The sequence below is a fragment of the Elephantulus edwardii genome, unplaced genomic scaffold (assembly GCF_000299155.1).
Source record: "Elephantulus edwardii isolate Elephantulus edwardi_28Jun2011 unplaced genomic scaffold, EleEdw1.0 scaffold00340, whole genome shotgun sequence".
NCBI lineage: Eukaryota > Metazoa > Chordata > Mammalia > Macroscelidea > Macroscelididae > Elephantulus > Elephantulus edwardii.
In genome coordinates this window covers 1379210-1401305 of record NW_006400090.1, presented here as the reverse complement: position 1 = coordinate 1401305, position 22096 = coordinate 1379210, and the positions used below count along the sequence as shown (strand labels likewise).

The window sequence follows — 22096 nt, the reverse complement described above, 5'->3', positions numbered from 1 at the left end:
ATGGCCAATGTTTTATAATTATCACAGATGTCCTTTGAATTTTACCCCAAACCCATATGGAGCTCTGGTGGCCTACTGGTAAGAAGCTGCGCTGCAATCCCAAAGGCATGCTGTTGGAATCCACCAGCTGCTCCATGGGAGAACAATGGGCAATCTCCTCCCCTGTGTGTGTGTGTGTGTGATTTACTGCCTCCGACAGCCTGCTGTTAGGTCAGCTGTGAGTCACTTCCAGCTCGATGACAGACAGCAACAACCACAATCCTGAACCCATACTTTCTGTGAAAGGAGAAGTTCTAACACAGGATCCATGCATGTGGATTCTTAGCCACACTGTGGAATCAGTTACGCATCTTGCCGTACAGAGTGACCCAGGATTTCCTTAGTATCCACTGTATAGAAAATAACTGGGATAAAGAAATTGAAAAGACTTCTTTCTTTTCTCCAGCAGCCACTAAGCTATGTGATGGGTTTGTTGCTTTGAGAGTCAAGAATTTAAATTCCTGTCTGCGATTTATTTCAGCCACTGTCTTCTTGTTAGGTGCAGTTGAGTCAGTTCAGACTCGTAGTGAGCCAGTGTGCAGCAGCAGGAAACATTGGCCTGTCCGGCATCAGCTTCACTGTTGTGGCTATATTTGAGCCCATTGCGGAAGCCACCATGTCAATCCGTCTTGTTGAGGATCTTCCTCTATTTTGTTCACCCTCAGATTTACCCAGCACCGTGTCTTTCTCCAGGAACTGGTCCCCCCTGATTACATGTCCAAAGTATGTGAAATCAAGTGGCATCATCCTAACCCCTAATGAGTGTTCTGGCTGCACTTCTTCCAAGGCAGATTTGTTTGTTGTTCTGGCAGTCCACGTATTCATTATTCTTCACCAACACAGTAATTCAAAGGCAACATCTTTTTTTTTTTTGGTCTTTTAGTATAAATATGAGGCAATTGAAAATACCATGATTTGAGTAAAGTACTTGTTAGCTCTCAGAGACATCTTTACTCTTTAACACTTTACTTGTCTTATAGGAGTGTGAACAAGTTACCTAGCATTCTAGATCAGTGGTTGCTTTTGTGACTCTTTTCAGTTTTGGCCAAGGTGGTGGTAGGAGTTTTGAGAACGGCTTTGCTATCCATTGTTTTCAACTTCCTCCCATCCCCTCTGGGTTGTGGTCTCCAACTACCTCAACACATGCTCTGCTATTGATCAGTGTCTTCAATATCACCAATAGCTGTAAGGCCAACAAAAGAGAGAGTTAACCAGACTGTAGTGACTCTGTGGCAAGGCAAAACCTGATGGAGCCCGAGCCAGGACAAGTAGTCAAGATCAAGAAAGAAGGAGCAGAGGTTCCTGTGCCAGAGGTATCTTTCTGTTAACTGAGAAACGACCTGGATTAATTGAGGGACTGGACTTTGTGGTGCACTGAGAAGCTGCCTGAACTAATTGAGGGGTTGTATCTTGCTGTTAACCTGGCTTACAACTGTAAGTTATGAATCTGGACTTTCACTGTGTGATATCCTTTGCCTCCCTCCCCTTCAGCCTGTTTTCCTTATAAATGTCACAACTGTAAGTAAAAACAGATTGAAAAGTCTGTGTGGTCATTTGCAATGAATTTTGGTCCCAGTGATTAGTAGAAGTAGGGACAACAGAGTGGAGGGGCCCCCGTATTTGACCTTATAGAGATCTGTTTTATGTGGTAGATGTTATTGATGGGGACAGTTCTCACATATGGAGTTGGTAGAGGTTGGACTTGGTCATCCTCAAATTGCCCTTGTTCCTTTTACAGCCAAAGATGATAGTAACCACAGATTTTTCTTTTATCCTGAACAAAAGCTACAGCCTGCCTCTGACTCCTGTGAAGGCGGGACCCTTTGCATTCACAGTTTATTGGAGGAATGCTTGTTTTTTCCTAGAAAAATCTCCAAACTCTAGATAATCAGCCATGCAGGATGAAATGATCTTACTTTTCTAGTGTAGATGCCGTGTTGGTGTCATATTTTTATGTATACTGTGAATATCAGTGTGTTTAATAGGTAAACTCCTGAAAGGGTTGGTATTTATGTCTGTATACAAGTGTGAGTGAAGGGATATAACCAAGGAATTGTTCGCTTGGCATCTTACATTGAATACATTGTTGAAATGATACATGAAGGCAGCCTAGAGAGAGCTTTTCCTTAAATGAAGGAACCTCAGATGCTTATATAAATACTATAGACATTTGGAGTTAGAGTACTAATGGGGCTATAGGTAGGCTTAGAAACACTTCTATGGTAGAGAAAGGAAAGTATCATTTAAATGCTGCCAGTAAAAAACAAAAAAAAAACAGAATAGCCAATACATTTTAGTCGAGAACATCTGTGAGAATAAGTTTGACTTGAAGCATTTCTATGAAAGCTGTCCTGAGGCTACCAAGAGGAGCTGGAGCTGGTAGAACTGGTTGAGAAGTTGGGTAACCTTACATAAGGGTAAGGATTTTATATTTGCCAACAAGCAAAAAGCCAGTCCCTGAGTAGCCTGTAGTCCGTTAAGGTGGTCCCAGGGAGCTGAGCTGGTGGCTGAGTGGTAAGGAATTGTGCTGCCAGTGCAAAGGAATGTAGTTTGGATGGTCCAGCTCTCCAATGGAGAAAGATGGGCATTCTCCCTGGCGATTTACTGCCTCTGAAAACCCACCTGGACAAAACAGCTAGGAGATTTCATCTCACCCCAGTAACAATAGCAGAATTCAACAGAGCAGCAAGCAACAAATGCTGGTGAGGTTGTGGAGAAACTGGAACCCTTACTCACTGTTGGTGGGAGTGTAAAATGGTGCAGCCACTATGGAAGGCAGTATGGTGCTTTCCAAAAAGTTGGAAATAGAAGTACCATTTGACCCAGCAATTCCTCTACTGGGAATATATCCTAAAGAAACCAGAACTGCCACCCAGGCAGATATATGCACACTCATGTTTATTGCGGCTTTGTTCACAATAGCAAAGAGTTAGAAACAGTCCAAGTGCCCATCAACAAACGAATGAATAGAGAAGCTGTGGTATAGTCACACAATGGAATACTACGCTGCATTGAAAACCAAGGAACTTATGAAATATTATGCAAAATGGGTGACCCTGGAGGACATTATGCTGAGTGAAATATCTCAGTCACAAAAGAACAAATATTGCATAGTGCCACTGTTGTAAAATGGGACTGATGGGTGGATTGCAGTGAAACTAAGAAAAGAGGGGATAAGTTATGTTCACTGCATTGAAACAGATGAGAGAGAGAACTGTTTAAAAGGAATATATGATTAGGTATTATTTTCATGATAGTCTAGAATAAGAGCTGCATAGTAAAGTGGACTGAGGGGGATTATATAACAATGAAAGAATTTTTTTTTCTTTTCAAAGAGAAAAGCGAACTGGGGGTAGGGGCGGGCAGGGTGGAAAATGTGCAACAATGAATGAATGGAAATCCAAAGTCTCTATAAACTTTCATTAAAATATCAATTTAAAAAAATCCACAAAAACCAAACAACCCACCTGGCGGGTCAGCTGTGAGTCAGTTCTGACTCAGTGGTACACAGAAACAACAATAGCAGCTTGGTGGTCACAAGTGTAAGCCCTCGTGCTTGGATCTGAATGATAGTGGTGGAAAGATGGTGTAGGTATGAGGCCGCAGCAAGCTGGAACTTGGCAGTTTTGAGTATTTGAAATAAGAGCTGAGTGAATGCCAGGAGCTCAGCCAGCAAGCTCTGCCAGGTGAGGTAGAGAGACGGGGCGAGTCAAGTCATTGGTTACGTCAGTAATGCTAGCACACACTTGGGTGTGCTTGCCACGTGCCAGCCATGTTCTAAGTGCTTTGTATACATTAGCTCATTCAATCCTTCCCATAACCCTGTACAGCAAGTTCTGTTTTCTTTCCCTTGTTACAGGCGGAGAAACTGAGGCCAGAAGCTAAATGACTGTCCCTAGGTCACATAGCTTCTCTGTTGTTCATAGGGTCTTAATCTCAGAGCTCTGCTGTAACCTGTCCACCATGGGTGATCCTTCTGGCGTTTGACACACTGGTGGCATAGCTTTCAGCATCACAGTAATCCACCAGTTACACCAGCACAAGAGACTGACAGACAAGTGCTTTACTCATAAAAGCAAACAATAAGCAAGCAAGCAAGAGAGAATGCACACCCCGCTATAAAGCAGTTGTTGTTGTTGTATGTTGTCAAGTTGGAACCAACCATAGCTGAACCTCCAGTGGGTTTTCAGAGGTGATAAATTGAACAGGAGGAGTTTACACATCCTTCTCCCATGAAGCAAATGGTGGATTCGAACTGAGTCCACAATAGACAGGTGTTGTATCTCAAATGTTGTTGTTGTTATGTGCTGTCGAGTCACCTGCGACTCATAGCAACCCTATGCACAACAGCCCTAAACTCTGCTCTGTCCTGTGCCAATCGCATCGTCTCCAATACACCCATTCCGATTACCCCAGTCACTGAATAATCCACCTCATAGAGGGCTTTCCCCTCCTGCGCTGTCCCTCCACCCTCCCAGGCATGATGTCCCTCTCCGAGCACTAGTCCCTCCTTACAACATGTCCAAAGTATGTTAGATGGAGACTCAGAATCCTTGCCTCCAAGGAGCCGCCGGTTTAACCCTTTCCAGGATGAATCTGTTTGTTTTCCTAGCAGTCCATGATACATTCAGTACTCTTTTCCAGCACCACAGCTCAGGGGCATCAATTCTCCTTCTGTCTTCCCTAGTTACTGTCCAACTCTCTGATGCATAACAAGTGATCGCAAAGACCATGGCCTGTATCAGACGCACCTTAGTTTCCAGAGAGACACCATTGCTCTTCAGTACTTTGGAGAGGTCCCTAACAGCAGACTTTCCCATGGCAATACGTCTTTTAATTTCCTGGCTACTGGTGCCAAGAGTGTTGACTGTGGAGCCAAGCAAACTAAAGCTGTGAACAATCTCAATCTCTTCACCATCCATCCTGATGCTTCCAGTTGGCCCAGTGGTGAGAATCTTTGTCTTCTTTTTTTTTTTATTTTCAAAAAAGTTTAATCATAAAGAACTTGACCTTCCTGGTAATAAATTTATTTTTTTCTATATTTTATTAATTTTCATAAACATTTACAGAGATTTTGGGTTTCCATTCATTCATTGTTGCACTAGTCTCTCTACCCTCCTCCCAGTTTGTTCTTGTCCAAATGCCACAGTGCTTGTCAAAGCCAGTTCTGATTAATCTTCTTTGTCAGTGTGTCCTTTGCCATTCCCTATCACTCCTCCCTGAGAGAGACTTCACCCTGAGTCATAAGGAAAAGGGGATGGCGTATTCTCTTAGCTACTTCCTGCTGAAAAGGGACGCTGTGGGTTTCAGGGTGAAGATCTTCTCTCACTACTCTAAAGGGCCCCTTTGGCAGTAGGAAACACATAGACTATTATGGAGATTGATTTTGGAATTTAGATGCACTCTTATTGATTGTGCTTGGCCGTACATGTAATCTTTGTCTTCTTAATAGCAAACTATAAAGACAATCAGGCATACAAATATCATGGTGCAGGTTAACCAGAACTCAAATCCAGGTAGTTTGACTCCAGAATTAATACTGTATGTGATACCCATCTGCCTCATTTCAAGTAGGGAAGCAAGCAGCAGGATCAAATTTATATCTTGGAAAGTCTCTCTAGCCACAGTGTGGAAAATTGACTGAAGAGACCTAAAAAGATGAGGGGAGACAGTGAAAGCTTTTGTCATGGCCCAGGTATGTTTCAGCCTTGAGGTTTCAGACTGATTTTCTTTAAACTTTGACTCCTTTTCCTAGGAGTCTTAGTAGAGTTTTATCAGACAACTGGAGTACAAACCTTGGTCCCCTTTTGCTTAAACATCAACTTTCTTAAACACAGCATTTACTCTTGAGTTGCACAATAGTGTCTTGAGGGAGTGGAGTTGGATCATTATTTGGTCCTTAGAGGCCACCTAGACCAATTCTAGCAATGACAGAATTACTGGTTTGACTTATCTCAGGGTGACTTCTAACCTCTATTTAAATACAGAATACACAGGATTCTGGGAAATTGTCCCTTACTCTCCTGAGTTACCTTTGTCCTTCCACCAACCACCAAACCCCATCACATCTACCTTTATAATTTCTCTTGGAGATAACCTGCTGGAAAAGGCAGATCACCAAGGTCCCTACCCAAGGATTACTACCATCTCTCATCTTGATGATTGAGGACTGAGGGATTTTTCTGCAATGTAAATCAAATTGGCCTATCTGAAACTTTAAAAACTTGCCCAGTAACTTTGGAAGAAAGTATATTTCTTAGTATGGATTACAAGAAAGCCCTTCAGGAGTTTGGCTACTACTTGTCACTTCAACTTCTTGTACCATACATAGGCTTCTTAGAGGGTTCTGTAGATCTCTGGAATATTCAGCTTCTTTATCACTACCTGGACCCGGTGCCTGGTTAGCATGTTTTAAGTGCCCTGGCTTCAGCCTCCCTTGCCAGAGAAGAGAAATGAGCCAGATGAGAGATATCGGGAAGATCCATACTGTTGTTTCTTAAGAGAGCTGCTGCTGGGTGCTACTGGCTCAGAGTCTTTTAAGCTTAGGGATATCTGCCTTGCTGAGAAAAAAGGTGAGGAGGAGAAGAAAATGAAGGTGAAGTAGAAGTAATTTATTAAAGAAGGTGAGAGTATGAGTGGAGGAGACTCTGGTAATCAGACTCATGGCCTGTCTTCCTCCTGGGTCACGCCTTAAGCAAAATAGATGAATGGTGTTTGGATCAACAGAATGATGTTGCTAGATGTTCCCACTCCAGCTAGCAATCAGCTGTTCATGTCTTGGAGTCCCATGGACCTAAAGTACTAAATAGGTTGGCTAGCTTTCCCCCTTCTTGTTCACTTGCTTACTTTTTATTCTTTATGGGCCTAGGCTATACTCTAATAGTTTGACTAGATCCAGCAGAAACTGGATTCTACTTCTACCTTTAACTCTCCTATGTTTTTATGCCAAAGTTATTTAGCTGCTTTCAAACTCCTAACAGATTATTTGAGAGAACCAAGAGAGGGGCTGGCAGCTGGCTTTTCAGAGCTCTTCAGATGAATCTGATGTGCATTTAGATTTCTGCTCTAATTTTGAAGTTCTTCATCTTGCTGCACTTTAATATAATATCCCCTAAGGGGTTTTCTTTCTTGAGACATGGTTCTTCCCTTCGGATTTTGGTTTGGCCTCTGCCTTGATGTCCAGATAGACTTCTTCTTGTTGTTACATGCTATCAAGTTGCCAATTACTCAGAGTGACCCTATGTACAACAGTTCTGAACCCTATTCTATCTTGAGCCAATTTCATTGTCTCTGACACATCTACTTCCAGTCACAGAGTCAATCCATCTCATCCAGAGTCTTCCTCTCTTGCATTGTCCCTCTGCCCTTCCAAGCTTGATATCCCTCTCCCAGGATTGGGCTCTCCTGGCAACATGTCCGAAGTATGTCAGACGAAGCCTCAGAATCCTTTTCTCCAAGGAGTAGCCTTGTTTCACCCTCTTCAGGACAAATCTGTTTGTTCTTTTAGTAGTCCATAGTATATTCAATACTCTGCTCCAGCATGACAACTGATAGTATTGATTCTTCTTCTGTCGTCCTTAGTCATTGTATATATTTTAAATATACCCCACTATTCTAATACGAAGCCAAAGTGAGGAAGATTGCCTATTTTTCTCCCATGGAGCAACTGGTGGATTCAAACCATGTGCCTTCAATTTGGCAGGGCAACTCTTTACCCACAAAGCCACCAGAGCTCCCTGTTTTTGTTTTGATACACTTTAAATCATGATCCTCATAATTAGAATTTGGAAGCAGGAGTGGCATTAACTTCCTAAATAACATGCCTCTGGGAACTCTATGAACTTTGATAAATGTCGATGCGTGTAGAGGGGTTTCAGACCTTTTTTTCATAGGGTCACTGTGAGTTGTGCTCGACTTGAAGGCGATCAACAACAACAACAATTAGAATAGCATTCTAGGTATGAGCTAGTTATATACCAGGGCTAATAAATCCTGTAGTCTGAACACTGTTTCTTGTAATACCACGAGGTCATGTTGGATTGAAACCATCTTTGATTCATAAATGTCTTAGGAACCAACTGAAATTTTCACTATAGAAAAGTAGTGAGGAGGAAGAACTCTGAACCTAGTCTTTTTTTGTGTTGGGATCCCAGCTCCACACCTTCACTACTTATGTGACCTTGGGGAAGTAGATTACCCTCTCTGAGCTTCTGTTTTCTCCTCTGTCAAATGGGAATAGAAGATCTCATTCTGTGGTTTTAAGGATGAAATAAGCAAATAAACATGTCATGTTTAAAACAGTGCCTGGCACAAAGTAAGTGCTATATAAATAGTAACTAAAAGAATTGTTTACTCAGTATGCTCTTAAATCAAGGCTCTTATTTCTTCTTGTTCTGTTTTGACTATCATTTACTGTTTTTATCTTTATTTAGGACATAGGGCTAGTGTTAGGTGAAATATATGGAGATATTTGCTCAGACCCTCACGGAGACCCCCTGTCTTCCCCTTTAATGCACACATCAACCACTGCATGCTAACTCCCTCCCTTATTGTAATTGTTAGGTGCCATCAAGTACAACTCATTGCTACCCTGTCTATGAACAACAGACCTGACCCCTGTCCTATCCTGTCCCATCCTCCCTCCCCTAGAATATAATTTTAAAAGCCCATTAAAATACATATACCATTTTACACAGAGAAAGCTGACTATGCAGTTCTCACTGTACTTCTAGCTAACTTGATGCATTAACTTATTTCAGTGCTTCCTGGGGCATTGAGGAATATAGGAGCAGAAATGTTAATTAGGAGGATACCATCCTGGGAAAGAACAGGATGAAAGGACTGTGTAGCAAGAATGGTGTTGAGTACCCAGTCTTTCTTTTTCAAAATAATGTTTCAAAGGAAGACTAGTTCCCCTTTTTCCTAAATAAGAAGTTGGTTTGGAAGTCCTGGTAGTTTTCTCCAAAACAGATAAGTAGTAAATGGCAGGGCTTGTACCAGTCCTATTTGGTGACAGGGTCTCCTGTTCGGGGTCTCCTGTTCTTCGCCTGACACCACCCTATGTTGGAGGAGTGTGTCTGTTTGGGGAGTGGGAGCTTTGCAAAGAGGAGAGGTCTTGGATGCTGAGATTTGGTCTGTTTTGTAATTTTATCTCAATTCAGACCTGTTCTTCAAGAGCTTTAACCGTAAACTGTGTAATTGACAAAGCAACTGTTCCATTCAATTTAGAGAGAATTATGTTTATTAAAGTTTGTAAAGTAGAGGGCCAGAAAAAAAAAAAGGGAAATCCCTCCCAGAGGTGGATTGGCACAGTGGCTGTCACACTGTAACTCATAATAACAGTGATTGAGGAGATGGTGAAGGACAGGGTCTGTTTCATTCTCTTGTACTAAAGTTACTATAAGTTGGAACCAAATTAAGGACACCTAGATCATAGGGTCGCTATGAGTCATACTCTACTCAGTGACACTTAACAACAACAACAGATAGCAACACAGCACGTTTTTCTGTGAAAGAAGGGATGGTTCGTTCAGAGGTAGAATTCTCCTCTTCCTCTCATGGGTAACTATTTCCTCTGTCGCTGGAGGCTTGTGTTTCGCTCTGATGCTGTACCAGATTTAATCCAAAATATTTATAATGAGAAATGGCTCTTATCCCAAAATAGATAGGAGGAATACATTTTTTTTTTTGTATAATGTACCCTCAAGTTAGAACTGACCCTCCAGCAGGTTTTCAGAGGGCGGAATCAGGAGAGTTGATTTCTCCCGTGGAACAGCTGGTGGATTCAAACTGTGTACCTTGGTTCTGACTCTATGGTACACAACAACAACAACAGTTTAAATTATTCTTTCAAAATCTAGAAATAATCAGAGTCTTAACGTCTGGACAAAGCTCTGGTGACCTAGCGGGTAGGAAGTTGTGTTGCTAACCCAAGGGTGGTGCCTCTGGTGGTTCAAATCCACCAGCAGCTCTGGGGAAGAAAGACGGGCAGGCTTCTCCAGTGCAGTTTACAGCCTCTGAAAACCCCACTGGCAGGCCACCTCTTGAGTCACTTTCGACTTGACTACAGTGTGTTTGATTTAATGTCCAGAGTGATTATGAGTGGTGAGTGGAAGCTACCTGATTTACAGGTGAGCTCCCTGCCATTCATCCTGCCTTTGATTCTCCTTTTACAATTTCATGAGGATGGTGTGTCTTTCTCTAGCACCACAGGCATACTTTGGTTTTGCCTTACTGTGTTTCACAGGTGCAGTGTTTTTACACATTGAAAGTTTGTCACAGCCCTGCATCAGTGCCATTTCTCAACAGTGTGCTCGCCTCGTATTTGCACCTAACATTGTGGCAATTCTCAGGATATTACAGATGCCTTCCTAGTGCTTTTCTGCACTTACTGTGCTGTACTCACACTGGCTCGCTGCCTTCGAGTCAGTTCCCAGCAAGCCCTTCATCAGTTTCCAAGGCTGTAAATCATAACGGAGGGGACTGCCCATCTTTTCAGCAGCAGATGCATTTGCACTTCTGGAGAACACAGTGTTGGCTTCTGCCCATGCGTTCTGCCATCAGAGCTCCCTTAGTAGACTATATTGTTACTGTGTACCATCCAGTTGGCTCAACTTTTTAAAAGAAATTAAGTGCATATATAAGCTTTGACAATATTAAGAGGAATTGTATCAATATGCCAATTGTAGGGAAAACCCCAAAATATGTTAATTGTAGTTTTGGATATTGAGATACAGGTGACTTTTATTTTTTGTTATTTGTGTTTTTCTGACTTGTCCACAGTGAGCTTTTATTGTCTTTTTTAAATGTCTTCATAAAATGTGTTGTTAGAAATGAGAGCAAGTGTAGCTGACATCCAAGCAGATATATGCACACCCATGTTTATTGCAGCTTTGTTCACAATAGCAAGGAGTTGGAAACAACAAACGAAGGAAACAACAAACGAATGGCTAGAGAAGCTGTGGTATATTCACACAATGGAATACTATGCTGCATTAAAAAACAAGGAACTCATGCAATATTATTCAAAATGGTTGACTCTGGAGAACATTATGCTGAGTGAAATATCCCAGTCACAAAAGGACAAATATTACATGATGCCACTGTTGTAGAATGGGACTGTCCTTGGGGTTGGGGAGAGACTGAGTAAGATGGGTTCAATAATGTATACTGCACTGAAACAGAGGAGGGAGAAAACTGTTTAAAAGAGATATATAACTAGGTATTTCTGTCATCACAGGAGACTAGAGCGAGGGCCACATGGTGGAGGGGACCTGGGGGAGGGTTTGTAAAACAATGAAAGAATCTTTTCTTTTACTTTTCCATAATTTCTGGACTCATGTACTTATAACTTGTTAGTCAAATTTGTGTCTCCTAGGTTGTAACACCCCCATGATACATCTTCAAGGATATGAACATGTACGGCCAAGCACAATCAATAAGAGTGCATCTAAATTCCAAAATCAATCTCCGTAATAGTCTATGTGTTTCCTACTGCCAAAGGGGCCCTTTAGAGTAGTGAGAGAAGATCTTCACCCTGAAACCCACAGCGTCCCTTTTCAGCAGGAAGTAGCTAAGAGAATATGCCATCCCCTTTTCCTTATGACTCAGGGTGAAGTCTCTCTCAGGGAGGAGTGATAGGGAATGGCAAAGGACACACTGACAAAGAAGATTAATCAGAACTGGCTTTGACAAGCACTGTGGCATTTGGACAAGAACAAACTGGGAGGAGGGTAGAGCGAATAATGCAACAATGAATGAATGGAAACCCAAAATCTCTGTAAATGTTTATGAAAATTAATAAAATATAGAAAAATCTCAACAGCATATTAAAAACAGAAAATAGATTGTTCTACACACATAAACACAAATATACATACATGTATACCTCATCAAGCCCATTGCGATCAAATAAATGGACTTCTTCTGACCATAAAAAAAAAAAAAAGAAATGAGAGCAAGTGATTTTCTATGTTACATCAGCCACTGAGAAAGAGGAGCTTTACATAGGTCAGAGATAAAATGTGGTTTATCTATTGGGGGGTTTTTAATTATTAATTTTTTTCTTTTCCCCAATGGCTTTTTTTATTGGTTTGCTTACAAAATTTATATACATTGTGTTTTATTATTATTAATTTTAATGAAAGTTTACAGAGACTTAGGGTTTCCATTCATTCATTGTTGCACTTTTTTCCCTGCCCACCCTTCCCCCCCAATTCACTCTTCTCCTTGAAAAGTAAAAGAAAAACTCTTTCACTATTATACAGTCCCTCTCCCCAAGTCCATTTCACTGTGCAGCCTTCATTCTGGACTCGTCATGACAATAATACCAAATCATATATCCCTTTTAAACAGTTCTCTCCTTCAACTGTTTCAATGCAGTATACATCATTCATCCTCTCCTTCTCTGTCTTCCCTCAACCCTGATGTCAGTCCCATTTTATAGCAGTGGCCCCATGCAATATTTGTCCTTTTGTGACAGAGATATTTTGGTCAACATAATGTCCTCCAGGGTCACTCATTTTGCGTTGTATTTCATGAGTTCCTTGTTTTTCAATGCAGCATAGTATTCCATTGTGTGAATATACCACAGCTTCTCTATCCATTTGTTTGTTGATGGGCACTTGGGTTGTTTCCAGCTCTTTGCTATTGTGAACAAAGCTGCAATAAACATGGGTGTGCATATATCTGCTTGGGTGGCAGTTATGGTTTCTTTAGGTTTGCTCTATTGTTTTAAAAGTAGATATTTCTCGTACGGAGTGTGAATAACACACAGAAAAATCCTGTGACACAGTGCAAGATAGAACCTAAGTGGTCTGTTCAGAAGGAACACTTTTCGTTATGTACCTGAGTTCCCATCCCTTTTCCTGTCTTCCGTCAGCCCAATAAGAAATCCACAGGTGGATGGAAGTGCAGCACCCAGGTCTTCTGTTGAAAAGCAATGTTATGAAATGATGCAAGAAAACCATTTTGTAAAATGCTCAAAAGGGCTTGGATTACTCAACATACCCTTTAGTTTTCTTCAGATTAACATATGTAAGTGAGAACTGTGAATTTGGAAAAACCTTTTTAGTGATCTTTACAGAAATAAGTTCCCAATTAGATGGTTGTTTCATGCCTTCTGACTTGTTAGTAGATTACCTCCAAAGGGTTGAGAAATTCCTGTTTTAAAAAGTCCAGACAGCCTTTGGAACTTAATGTTTTCATTTCAATGGTAACAAAACAGATGGGGTCATGTTTTACCTTTATATCCTAGTAAACACTATGGTAGAATTGAGTCCTAACTGGAGTTCTGGTGGCATAGTCTGTCATTTATTGTTCTGTTAACCAAAAAGTCAGTGTTATGACTCCACCAGCTGTTTTGAGAGAAAGATGAGCAGTCTCCTCTAAAGATTTATAACTTCCGTTGGTCAGGGTGAGCTCAATGGCAGTGGGGGTTTGGGTTTTGTTTCATTCCTTTTTTTTTTTTTGTAATATGCTAGGATGGAGATAGTTGGACCCTTAACATAGTTGGCACTTAACGTACCTCGTACCCTAAATCACCATATGGGATGAATTAACTTCTCTCCTATACTCCCAGAAAAGTATATGACACTCACATAGTTGTACAAATAAATTTCTGTGTTCTGCGGTTATATTAAATCATAGGCTTAGACCTAATTTGTAGATAAGATAAACTTTATCTTAAACTTAAGTTAAAATTTAAGGGCATTCTTTCAATTAATTTGTGATTTGAAAAACCAGAATTGAGATTGTGAGATAAATGGACTCTTAATTTCCTTCTCCCATCTGCATAAATGATTACACCAAGCTTAAAAACCAGCAGTGCTTTTCCTAGATTATTTGACTAGTGATCTCTTAAGAATGCACTGTTCCTGGTCTGATCGCCCTGTGGCTGTGGTTATGTAGCTAAGCAACCTGCCACTCAGAAATGACTCATAGCTGACCCTCCCTTGTATTTCCAAGGCTGTTTCCAATCTCATGGAAGGAGATTGCCTGTCTTTCTCCCATGGAGTCACTGGTGAGTTCAAACCGCCAGAGAGGGCTGGCCTTTGAATTAGCAGGACAGCTCCCTATGCACTAGGCCCCCGGAGCGCCTTTGTTGTTAGATGTCATAAAGGCAACGGCCATGACTCCATAAACAGCAGATCTGAACCCTGCCCTCCTGCACTATCCTCACAATCTGTCATGCTCAAGTCCGCTGTGGCAGTTCCTGTGGCAATCCCTGTGGCAGTTTATCTTGTTAAAGATCTTCTTTTCACTCAAGGATGTCTGTTTAAAGACTCACGTGCATATTATGCAGCATTGAAAAACAATGACCTTGTAAAACACTAAATAACATGGGGGAGCCTGGAAGGTATTATGCTGAGGGAACTATATCAGTCAAAAAAGGACAAATACTGAACAACATCACTGTTGTAAAATAAGACTTGACATGGGAGTTTGGAGAACAGGAAAAGAACAGAAATAGGAAGTATTGTCTGAAAGGAATGTATGATTAGGCATTAATGTATCACAGTTAATAATTTGGAACAAGAGATGCATTACAAAGTGGACTGAGGGAGGAGGAGGGAAAATGTGCAACATTAAATTAATGAACCCCCCAAATAAATTTACATTAAAATAAACAATATGTTGTTGTTGTTGTTAGGTGCCGTCCAGTCGTAGACGACTCATAGTGACCCTATGAATGAAAGGCACTGTTTGTACATAGTTTCCGGAGTCAAGCCATTTCAGAAGTGGATGCCACTCTGCTTCCAGGCTTGTTTTAATTGGGAAGCTCCAGCAAACACTGTCCACCATGGGTAACCATTCTCGCATTTGGCACATCGGTGTCACAGTGTTCAGCATCACAACCGCCACGAATTACCTCTGTACAGCAATGCACAGACCAGTGCTATACCACCTAGGAGAATAAACAATATATATCTTCTAAAATTTTTCTTTTTTTAATTGTTAGTCTACCTAACCTAAAGAATGCACGCTCCCTGAGGGCAGTGGCTTGACTGCTTTATTTTGTTTTCAGTGCTAGATCTCTGGTCCTTTTAACAATAGCTGATCCATAGAAGGTTCAAAATATTTTGTTAATAAATATCTTGTTTTTCTTAAAAAGAAAATAAATAAAATATTCACTCATCTGTTCCAAGCCATGGTATTTTTAATTGCTTCCTATGTATCTGGAAGTTGGGCAGTGAGTAAAGACTAGGGAAAAACTGATGTCCTTTAAAAAAAAAAAAACAATCAGGCGAGCTCTGGTGGCCTAGTGGCAAGAAGGTGTACTGCAATCCCAGAGGTGCATGGTTCAAATCCACCAGATGCTCTGCTGGAGAAGGAGGAACAATCTCCTCCTGTACCAGTCAGATCTGATTTGACGGTACACGCACACACACACACAAAAACCCAAACAAACAAATTTAAAGTCCATTTTTATTTTAATTTTTCCAGAAAATTAATGGAAATGATTTTTTCTTTTTTTAAGCATTTTGGTTTTTTTTCCACTTAGTTTTCTTTTAGATCTAAGTTGATGCAATACATTCAACAGTTTCTCATTTACAGTTTATATACAGATTGTTCCATCACATGTCTGATTGATGATATTTTTTATTGTGATTTTAACAAGGGTTTACAGATATGTTGGATTTTCATTCATTGTTGCACATTTTCCTCCCTACCCCTGTCCATTCATAAAAAAAAAAATTCATTCATTGTTGCATAATTTCCCCCCTCCACCAACCCTGAGTTCACTTTGCAGTGCATCTCTTATTCTGGATTGTTGTCATACAAATAATGGCTAATCATCTATTCCTTTTAAACAGTTCTTTCTTTCATCTGTTCCAATGCAGTGTTCATTGTCTGTCTACTCTTTTCTTTCCTCCCAATCCCTCATATCAGTCCTGTTTATTAACATTAGTGTTATGCAGTATTTATCCTTTTGTGACTGAGATATTTCACTCAACATAATATCCCCCAGGCTTAGGTTTACCCATGTTATGTAATATTTTATGAATTCCTTTTCAGTGATGTATAGTATTCCATTATGTGAATATACTATAGTTTTTCTATCCATTCATTTGTTGATGGGCACTTTGGGTTGCCTCCATCTCTTTGTTATTGTGAATAACACAGCAGTAAACATGGATGTGCATATATCTGTTTGGGTGGCAGCTCTGGTTTCTTCAGAGGATATTCTTAGTAGTGGAATTGCTGGGTCAAATAGTATTTCTATTTCCACCTTTTTGAGAAAGTGCCATATCACCTTCCATAGTGATGGCATCATTTTACACTCCAACCAGCAGTGAATAATAGTTTCAGTCTCTCCCCAACCTCACTAGAATTGATGCCTTTGAATATTGTTGTTGACAAATAATATTAAATATTCCATGGGCTGCCAAAAGGCTGTCTTGAAGAAAGTACAATCAAGAATATTCCTTATAGGCAAGGGTGGTGAACCTTCACCTCTCTTTAGCAAGAACCAGTCCTTGGAGAGACATACTACGCTGGGAAACGTGGAGGGTCAGAGCCCCCTAATAAAAAGATCCCTATTTGCCCATATTCTCCTTGAAAATATCCCCATTCTTTGACTAATTTAAAATAATTTTTCTCAGGATGTAGGTTAGCTATTACATAGTGCCTGTGGGGATTATATTAAGAAATAGAACATAAAATCAGTCATTTTTTTGTGGTTTAATTTTATGGAAAAAACAACATCTGGGCCCTGGCTTAAGAAATGATACAACTATTGTATTATTTAATAGCCCACTTCTATCCCCAACTAAAACATTGAAACAGCAACAAAAACCAGCTCAAAGTTATACAGTAGAAGTGGATCAAACCATTTTTAGTGATTTATTCTATTATTATTATTTTTTTATGATACCTTATCTGTGAGTCAGAAGTGACTTGGTGGCGATCAGGCGAGCACAGTTTGACAATGCTAATACCTGTGCAGATGCCCAGTGTTAACCTGTAATTTAGCATGTGGGGTGGAGTGACTACTCGGGAGCTTTTGTAGTATGTCTGTAGCAGGTTGCCCTGTGAACCTGAAGGCCAATGCTTCTCTGGGGATTGAATCCATTGGTAGCTCTGCAGGAGAAAGATGGGAAGTCTTCCCTCATGAGATTTACAGCCTTGGAAACCTAATGAAAGTTCACCTCTGGATTGAAACTGACTTGATGGCAATGAGTTTTTTAGTGTACTAAGAGCCCTAGTAGCACAGTGTTTTCTGTGTTGAGCTGCTAAGTGAAAGGTTGATGGTTTGAGCCCACTAACCGCTCTGTGAGAGAAAGATGAAAATTAAAATTATGCCTGGAGAACTTGATGGAGGGTTGTGTTCAGTAAGAATAGAATAATAATGGATTGGGTTTGGTGGAGGGCTGCTTTCTGATTTAAAATGAAATTTCAGGAGTGGACTGTGACTGCTCTGACATTTGTATCTGACATATGCCATTAAGTACTTACTTGGGGCCTAGAGGAGCTCTGGTGGCCTAGTGGCGAAAAGCTGCATTGCAATCCCAGAAGTATACGGTTCGAATCCACGAGATGCTCTGCCGGAGAAGGAGGGACAATCTCCTGTACCAGTCAGATCTGATTTGACGGTACACACACACACACACACACACACAAGTACATACTTGGCTTTTTCTTAATTTATAACACTGAAATTTATTGTGAAAAGTTAGTGATACAAGTTGATTTCTTTAAATGGATACCTTTGGGTTTACATAGTTTCCAACAGTGCTGTTCAGTATGTGAATCACATACATAGGAACTTTTCTAATAGCTGCATTTACAAAAGTAAAAAAGAATGGACTGAGATAAATTTTAATAATGTATTTTATTTAACAATATATCCCTAAGTATTATTTCAGTATTAATGAGGAAATATTTTTTATTGCTTCCAGAATCCAATCTATATTTTACATATACAATATAGTAGCTCTCTCTGAACCAGCCATATTTTTATGTGCTCAGTCTTTGCCTGTGACTTCTTGTTAGGTTTCAAGTCAAGTACAACTAATCATGACCCTAGAACAACTGATCGAAACATTGTCCTCTGCCATGCCATCCTCGTCAGCTCACCTGGTTACGGCTCTTCCTCTTTTTGCTGCACCTCCACTTTCCCAAGCATGATATCCCTTTCCAAGGAATAACCTAGCAACATGCCCAAAGTATGTGAGATGAAGCTTCATCATCTTTGTCTCCAAGGTTATAAGGAATTAAATTCACAAATGGTAAAAGTCTACACAAATTGTATAGTAAATGTCTATGCAATTTAATTCAAATTGTGAGAAACTTAAGGCAGATCTTGTTACTTTTAGCCTAGAGGCAGATTTTAACTTGACCCTAACGTGAGTATTTTAAGAGTTTCCATGGCCTGTGATCTCCCAAGCAAAGTCAGTGGTGTGGTAACTGTGAAGTACAAGGAAGTGGTAGCTAAAAGTGAGAGATAGGAACTCTTACACACTGTTGGGGGGATTGTAAAATGGTGCAACCACTCTGAAAAGTAGTTTGGCATTTCCTCAGAAAGCTGAAGTTAGAAATTCCGCATGACCCAGCTATTCTACCGCTTGGAATATACCCTAAGAAAATGAGAATTGAGACACAAACAGTAACTTGTACACCAATGTTCATAGCAGTGTTATTCACTATATCAAGAACATGGAAACAGCCCAAATGTCCAGCCACAATAGAATGGATGGAGAAATTATGGTACATTCACACAATGGAATCCTATGCAGCATGCAGGAGCAATGATTTTGTAAATCACTACCTGACTTGGGAGGGACTGGAGAGCATTATGTCAAGTGAACTAACTCAGTTCATAAGGACAAAATACTGTATAAGATCATTATTGTAGAATGTGTATGAGGATCTAAGGTGTGTGTGTGGGGAGCCAGAGAGGTGAGGATTGGCAGGAGAGGAGGTTAATCATAGTGTCACACAATTGTATGGGTGGACGGCGAGGTGGTTGTTGTTGTTATGTGTTGCCGAGTTGCTTGCGACTCATAGCGACCCTATGTACAACAGCCCTAAATTCTGCTCTGTCCTGTGCCAATCGCACTATCTCCGACACATCCATCCCAATTGCCCCAGTCACTGAATCAATCTACCTCATAGAGGGCCTTCCACTCCTGCGCTGTTCCCTCCACCCTCCCAAGCATGATGTCCCTTCTCCAAGGTACAGTCCCTCCTTACAACATGTCCAAAGTATGTTAGACAGAGCCTCAGAATGGAAATGGAAAAGATCTGGTGTGAAAACAATGTATACAAATTTTGTAAGTAAACCAGTATAAACTAAAAATTTTATTTAAAAGGAGAAAAAAGTGGGAAGTTCCTAAGAGGAAAGAAGATATTGTACATAAATTTTTTTAAATTTTTTATTCATTATTTTTGTGTGTGTGTACCGTCAAATCGGATCTAACTCGTACAGGAGGAGTTTGTCCCTCCTTCCCCCGCAGAGCATCTGGTGGATTCTAACCATGCACCGCTGGGATTGCAGTGCAGCTTCTTGCCACTAGGCCACCAGAGTTCCCCTTTAAATTTATTTTTGTTCTATTATTATTTTGTGTGTGTGTACTGTCAAATCAGATCTGACAGGTACAGGAGGGGATTGCCCCTCCTTCTCCAGCAAAGCATCTGGTGGATTTGAACTGTGTACCTCTGGGATTGCAGTGCAGCTTCTTGCCACTGGGCCACCAGAGCTCTGTACATAAATTTTTAAAGCAAAAAATTCAAACACCCAGGAAACTTGTTTCCCTGTTGGTTGAATATTGACTAAGGTATTTACTCAGCATTAACTTGATGGCAAGGGTTTGGTTTTGTTTTGTTTTCCTACTTCAAGACAACACCTTAAATCTGAGCTATAAATGTGACATGCAAATTGGATTTAGAAGACTTAATTAAAAAAAAGAATAATGCAAATTATCTCTATTTTATAGAATTACAGGTAGAAATGATGATATTTTAGATTGTATTAAGGTAAATAAAGCACTATTAAAATGAATTTAATACATTTCTTTTAACCTTTTAGTATGGTTATTAGAAATTTTAAATTATATTATGCAGCTTACATCATATTTTTTTTCTTTAGAAACTATATACTTTATCTGGTATTAATAGGTTTGAACATTTTTTTTTTAAATTCATTGTTAGACATTTTCCTCCCTGTATCCCCTCCCCCCAAGTTAGCTTTTTTCTTTGGGAAAAAAGTTCTGGCGGTCTAAGATGTCAGAGTCGGCATGCTTATTGGTGGTCCCCGCCACTAGGGAACTCGAATATCTTCGTATTTGCCGACTGTGAAGCCTTCTCCCCTCCTGGCGAGTGGGAGTGCCGGGACCAAAATGCAGGATGAGCACCATGTTCGCTGACACACTGCTCATCGTCTTTATCTCCGTGTGTACGGGTCTTCTCGCTGGGGGCATAATATGGGTCCTGGTGTACAGGACAGATAAGTACAAGACACTGAAAGCAGAAGTGGAAAAAGAGTAAAAAATTGGAAAAGAAGAAAGAAACCATAACTGAGTCAGCTGGTCGGCAGCAGAAAAAGAAAATAGAGCGACAGGAAGAGAAACTGAAAAATAACAACAGAGACCTATCAATGGTTCACATGAAATCCATGTTTGCAATTGGCTTTTGTTTTACTGTTCTAATGGGAATGTTCAATTCCATATTCGATGGTAGAGTGGTGGCAAAGCTCCCCTTCACGCCCCTTTCCTACATCCAGGGGCTGTCTCATCGAAACCTGCTAGGGGATGATACCACAGACTGTTCCTTCATCTTCGTGTATATTCTGTGTACCATGTCAGTGAGACAGAACATACAGAAGATTCTCGGCCTTGCCCTTCCCGAGCTGCCACCAATCAAGCTGGTGGATTTTTTGGTCCTCCACCTCCTTCAGGGAAGTTTTCATGAAATCATCCAAAACCCTTTAATTCCTGTCATTCTTTTTAAATCCTCAGATAAAACTGGCAACTACCTTGTAGCAAGAGCCATAGGAAGTCTTAGCACTCAGGCCATTCTCATTTTGTAGTTTTGCATTTCTATCTTTCTTTTTTAATTATTAGAATGACACTCAATGAACATGATTGTGCTTTTTCTCACAGATTTTTTTAAAATTGTGTCAATTTAAATTTAAATTTAAATTGTGTCAATTAGGTAGCCATCGTTGATGTTTATGTAATGAAAAACAAATGGCATGCTTCTTGTTCTTCCTATGTAAATACATTTTGTGGGACTGACTTGAAAGACTAGTGGGGGCCGTCTACTTAGGAAGTTGGTTCTCTGTGAGCATTTGGAGAGACCCTATTAGATGACTGGAATTGTTAGTCATGTTAACGTATTTCAAGCCAAACATATGACCAGAGATAAGTAAAGAGGCCAGATTTTTTAGCAACTTCAACTACAAAAAGAACTTATTTTTGTTTTTATTTTGCCATATGTTTTTAGAAAGCTGCAAGAAAACAAAAATTTTCCAGGAGTGAAAAAAAAAAAGAAAAGAAAAAAAGTTCTTTTGTTGTTATACAATCCCTCTCCCCCCTTTACTATACAACTCTTATTCTGAACTCTTTTCATGCCAATAATACCTATGTTTCTGTTATACAGTCCTCTCCCTCGTCTGTTTCAGTGCCATGTATGTTATTTATCCCCTCTTTTCTTAGTTTCCCCCAAGCCCCCTATCAGTCCTGTTCTATTACAGTGACATTATACAGTATTCATCTTTTTTTTAATTATTATTTATTTCAATGAAAATTCACAGAGACTTTGGATTTCCATTCATTCATTGTTGCACTTTTCTTCCCCTCAACCCTCCTGCCCAGTACACTCCCCTCTTGGAAAAGTAAAAGAAAAATTCTTTCACTGTTTCACAATCCCTCCCCTAAGGTCCTCTCCACTATGCAGCCTTTGCTCTAGACTCCCATCATGACAAAAATACCTAATCACATATCCCTTTTAAACAGTTTTTTCCCCTCATCTGTTTCAATGCAGTATACATTATCTAACCCATCTTTCTTAGTCTTCCCCCAGCCCTGATGTCTGTCCTGTTTTACAACAGTGGCAC

At 40.3% G+C, this 22096-nt stretch overlaps 1 protein-coding gene and 1 pseudogene across 1 annotated transcript in view; both read left to right on the top strand.

Annotated features, from left to right (window-relative positions):
• The window catches only part of STAT3 (signal transducer and activator of transcription 3 (acute-phase response factor)), an 80549-nt gene that overhangs the window by 19031 nt on the left and 39422 nt on the right, over positions 1-22096 (top strand). The gene's annotated exons all lie outside the window — the stretch shown is intronic.
• Positions 20271-20949, top strand: LOC102871071 (annotated as a pseudogene).